Raw genomic sequence first — 5,476 nt, forward strand, 5'->3', positions numbered from 1 at the left:
CATGTGGGGGTGTGTTTAAACGAGGCGTTTTAGGAGGGCGTGGACTAGTCTTAATTTTTATTAAGAATATCTCTTTGGGTTTGAGACTTTAGTCTTTGCAACGTTTGACGTCACGTCGGAACGTACCGACGAATTGGGATCCCTAACAAAGCACCACTATTGCTGCCCCTTCTAGCACCACTAGTAAGCCACCTGGTTCCCCCGCAGCAACTGGGGCGGAAGATAGGACAGGGCTTACGTGGAGCGAGTTTATTACTGTTGTTCCTCTAGACTCATACAGTAAGACTTATTGGATAACACTGGGAAAGTGAACCCTTTCCAGGAACGCTGCAGAATCCACATCCTGCCCATAGGGAGGTATCATGTGGAGATTACACATATGGACTGGGCATAAAGGCCAGTACAACAAATGGAATGTCTCTGAGGTGGCTCCGTCCCAGTTAGGATGGAGTCAACACCAACAGGGATGGCAGAATGTAGTCTGCCAATGGAAAGACACTGGCTCACCAAGAGGGGAACCGTACCATGGAAGAATACACACATGGGATCGCCGTGGGGATCACAAGATATGGACACCTAGCCTAGCACAGGGGTCAACCAACAGGCATACTTACAAGTGGTAGGGCTAGTGCCAGACGTTCAGCCCGTCCGGCTGCCAAAGATGATGGAGGAAGTTAACAGGGTTCGCCTTGTGGGGAACTGAACTAAAGAGCAGAATAAGTGCACATGTCCAGCCCGTAGAGGAGAGGGCGCAACAAGTGAGACACCGAGCAGTCTCTCTGGTTCACTGGCTACTTGAGGCGAGTACACAAGGGGACACTGGCTCTACACGAAGGCTATAAAACCTAGCAAACATGTTTGGTGTTGCCCAGCCCGCAGCTCTACATATATCTGTCAGCGAGGCACCGTGCGCCAACACCCAAGAAGAAGCAACACTCCTCGTCGAGTGTGCTCTCAACCTGAGTGGGCACGGCACGCCTTAGGTTTGATATGCCAAGACGATGGCATCCACTATCCAGTGGGCCAGCCTCTGCTTGGAGACAGTCTTTCCCTTCTGCTGGCCTCCGTAACAGATGAAGAGCTGCTCTTATGTCCTAAAGCTTTGTGTACGGTCCACATATAGTGCAAAGCTAGGGCCGGGTCTGCCTCCCTCTTTATCGACAGAGTTCTCAGCTCTGCAAACTGCAACTGCTCAAAGGGAGCCCTCTGCAATGCCGCAAACACCAGAGGGAGATCCCAAGAGGGTACGGAGTTAGGGCGAGGAGGATTTAATCTCCTTGCACCCCTCAGAAACCTGATGATCAGGTCATGCTTGAAAATGCATGCAGGTCCCCTACCCTCTTGATGGAAGCCAGCACAGTAAAGAGCATTGTCTTTATCAACAGAGTTCTCTGCAGACTGCAACGGCTCAAAGGGAGCCCTCTGCAATGCCGCAAGCACCAGAGGGAGATCCCAAGAGGGTACAGAGTTAGGGTGAGGAGGATTTAATCTCTTTGCGCCCCTCAGAAACCTGATGATCAGGTCATGCTTCCCCAAAGACTCACCGTCTACAGGATCGTGATGTGCGGCAATTGCGGCAACATACACTTTTAGGATGGAGGGAGACAGCCTTTGCTCCAACCCCTCCTGGAGGAAAGAAAGCACTGCTCTGATCGAGCATCCCTGGGGGTCTTCCCGGTGAGAAGAGCACCATTCAACAGCATGAGGAGCGGCTGCAGCCGGCAGCAGGGTGAAAGCAGCAGCGGGCCACTGGGGCAGGATGTGCTTGATTGCCCAACAGTTCTCGGCTGCCCAGAAGCAGACGGAGGCTAAGCTCTCGACTGCATCGCCGAATAGGCCAGCCTGGGAGATAGGGGAGTCGATAAAATTATATTTGTTCGGGGGTGGAGGAAGCCGCGGGCCGCCGGGGCAGGATGTGCTTGATAGCCTCCGTCTGCTTCTGGGCAGCCAAGAACTGTTAGGCAAAGCTCTCGACTGCATCGCCGAATAGGCCAGCCTGGGAGATAGGGGAGTCGAGAAAACTATATTTGTCAGTCTCCCGCATATCCGCCAGGTTCAGCCAGAGATGGTGTTCCTGGACCACCAATGTGGCCATCGTCTGACCAAGGGAGTGCGCAGTGACTTTCGTCGCTCGTAAGGTGAGGTCCGTCACTGTGCGCAGCTCCTGCATCAGCTCTGGGTCAGAACTATCCTCGTGCAACTCCTTTAGGGCCTTGGCCTGATATACCTGCAGGAGTGCCATGGCGTGCTGGGCGGAGGCAGTCTGTCCAGTGGCTTCGTAAGCCTTGGCCTTAAGAACGGACTCCACCGGGGGCATCGCCGCGTATCCCCTGTCCACCCCACCATCAAGGGTAGTGAGGGAGGAGGAGGAGGCGCTAGATGGGTTTAGGTGCCGTCCACGACCTAGTCATCTCCTCATGCACTTCCGGGAAGAATGGCACAGGGTCGGGGGGCTTAGAACCAGCCCGGGCCGCCCCGAGACACCAGTTGTCTAACCTCGACAGCTCGGGACACAGTGGCTCCCAATGGCCCTGGAAAGCATAGCTGTCAATTCTGGGTCAGGCTCAACAACGCTACTCTCCCCGAAGGGGGCAACGCAGCCGAGTCCTCATCCCCAGACTCTAGAGGCCTCATTTATAAAATGTTGCGCAGAAACCATCCTAAATTTAATCTTACGATCATTTCTCAAATATGCGTACATGTGATTCATAGAATGAATGTACATGCAGAAAACGGACATACTCGTTTCTTTCAGATGTGAAATTTATGAATTGCAAATGATCTTGAACTTGCGCGTAAATTAATAGTTTCAGCTCTCTGCCTTGTAAACGACTCCTAATGTCATTAATATGTGAAATATCACAGTCATCATCAAAATTCTTTAATTTAGAACAGCGGGCTGCAAAAACAGCTTACATTTCCAAAAACCTGCAGTACTCCGACAAGAAAAAGTGCGTACGTCTGCTCAGACCCTGACATGATGCTAAGCACTTTTCCACATCAAAAACATAGTTGTACAAATTTGAGCGCTGGCATGGATTTAAGTGTACGCACACTCTAAGATCAAATCTGAGCGTATGCATGCTTTATAAATGAGGCCCCAGCTCACCCTCCGATGCCGCAATCGACATCTGGTCATCTGGAGGAGCACCGAATGAAACGGCTGGTCCCTCATAAGAAGAACCGGCACGTTCACCCGGAAGCTCCACAGCTTGCGGCGTGCTAGAGGAATGGAGGCCCACGAAGATTCACTCTGCAGGTTTACCCCCACTGAAACCCTCAGGTCACCCTGTCTATTCACCGAAGTAGCCCTCTTCTGCGGTGCAGAAAAAGAACTAGATCGGGGCATAGGTAAGGGGACTCCACCTCTCCTGAGGTATTGGAGTCTTGACCGCAATGCCGAGATGGTCATCCTACCGCAGAGAGAATGACTCATCCATGAAAGCAGCCTCAGCGTGCTTAATGCCCAAACACGTGAGGCAACGATCGCACAGGGGAAACCACCGCTGCAGCACTGTCACACCAACACCAGTGCTGAAGAAGCATCTTCCCCAGAGCGCTCGTTGACTCGTCAGAATACTCTTCAGACAACAGGCAGAGCAGAACAATAGAACCGCTCGGCTCCAAAGTGAAAAGCTGAATGTGCATTGCACTCGCTCCTGCATTTATACCCGTGCTGCGGGGCGGAGTGTGAGATGCATATCTTGCACGCCAATATGCATTGGCTTGTTTAGTTTACACTCAAAGATGATAGGGCACTCAGGCGAGATCCCAATTCGTCGGTACATTCCGACGTGATGTCGAACGTGACCGACTGAAAGGAAACTAATATTTGACATCAAATTGATATCAAGATGCTGCTGTGAAACACCATGTGTAGAGGATACCACTAGCGTAGCCAGGAATCACAATGTGGGTGAGCCCAGAGAAAATCAGGTGGGCCTAGCCTAAAATGCATCTGTTATCAAGATAGGTCAACACAACTACACCTGTTTAAATACTCCACCGTTTAATCAGAGCATAAGCCTGTATGTTATCATAAGCAGTGTTAAGAACATAATGATAAGGACAGCATTAGCACGGTGGCCACACCACACACACACAAATAGCCAAAAAAAACATTGTATGGGTCAAAATTATCGATTGTTCTTTTATGCCAAAAATCATTAGGATATTAAGTAAAGATCATGTACCATGAAGATATTTTGTAAATTTACTACTGTAAATATATCATATATAACTTAACTTTTGATTAGTAATATGCATTGCTAAGAACGTCATTTGGACAACTTTAACGGCAATTTTCTCAGTATTCTCAGTATATTGTCATATCATAACAAACCATACATCAATGGAAAGCTTATTTATTCAGCTTTCAGATGATGTAGAAATCTCAAGAACTGGTTTTGTGGTCCAGGGTCACAATTATGCGTGAACCAGGTTTCTTTATTTGGGACAGTATATCTATTGAAAATTTTGAGAACATCAGCAAATACATACTATAGATTTAATAATCTATAACTTATTTTCAAGTTTGTTAGTAATATATATATTTTTTTTTAGACCCTCTACATCTTTTGGATGTCTTGAAAGACAAAACTCTCCACTGCGGTCAGGAATATCCACTGCTGGTAAAATGTTATAATAATGAGTGAAATGAATGTCTTTTGAGCTCTGACTAGAACAAAGAATTGTTGTAGCTACCAGAGTACAGATCTTCTAGTCTGAATGTTATTGGGAATCAAGTCAGATTTATTTATATAGTGCTTTTTATAATGCACATTGTTTCAAAGCAGCTTTACAGAAACATATTGCAGCTATTGTCTTAAATTTTATAAGCTCCTCATTGAGTGGTTCCAATTAAAGCAACATTTGATAAAATTATGCCCTAATATATATTGTCTGTGAGAAAGCTCAAGGCGACTATGGCAAGAAGCAAAAAGGTGGAGAGATCATTGCAAAAAACCTAGCTTGGTGGTGGACATTTCTGCAAATTTGCAGTCTTGAACATCATTTGTATAATCTTCAAATGCTGCATCTAGTGTCTGGACATCATCTACAGGAGAAATTATTAAAAATGATTAAAGAAATTATAAAAGAGTCTTTAATGTGAAATGTTTTTTCCTTTTAGGCTTTTCCTCCCAAACCACAGTCATTAGTCATGGTATGAAACCTGGTTATTATAATTGTTTGCTAGCTCTCAGTAAAGTTTGTCATTCAGGAAATTGTTGATTATTATGAATTTTCTAACAGGTATTAAAAGAAAACGTAACGAGTCTCCAGATATCACTGCACAGTCACCGATGACTACAGGCAAGTCAATTCTGACACTAATTGTACAAAAATACATAGAGTAAAAATACAATCTTCAGACTATGGGAAATGGCATTAAGTTCATTCAAGATTTGGAGACCAGTTTACCCCTGCCTATTAACAAGTGCCTTTTATAACAAGCATTTTATCCACACCTTAAAAA

General features: G+C 46.5%; 1 long non-coding RNA gene across 1 annotated transcript in view; it reads left to right on the plus strand.

Moving 5' to 3' along the window:
- The window catches only part of LOC107728999 (uncharacterized), a 6,293-nt gene extending 971 nt beyond the window's left edge, over positions 1–5,322 (plus strand). The window contains exons 2-4 of the long non-coding RNA XR_001638535.1: positions 4,564–4,631; positions 5,132–5,164; positions 5,254–5,322. This is a non-coding gene — a long non-coding RNA (uncharacterized LOC107728999). The remainder of the gene's footprint in view (positions 1–4,563; positions 4,632–5,131; positions 5,165–5,253) is intronic.
- The last annotated feature ends 154 nt before the right edge of the window (positions 5,323–5,476 follow it).

Source organism: Sinocyclocheilus rhinocerous, unplaced genomic scaffold, assembly GCF_001515625.1.
Source record: "Sinocyclocheilus rhinocerous isolate Xijiao unplaced genomic scaffold, SAMN03320098_v1.1 scaffold18652, whole genome shotgun sequence".
In the NCBI taxonomy this organism is placed as follows: Eukaryota; Metazoa; Chordata; class Actinopteri; order Cypriniformes; family Cyprinidae; genus Sinocyclocheilus; species Sinocyclocheilus rhinocerous.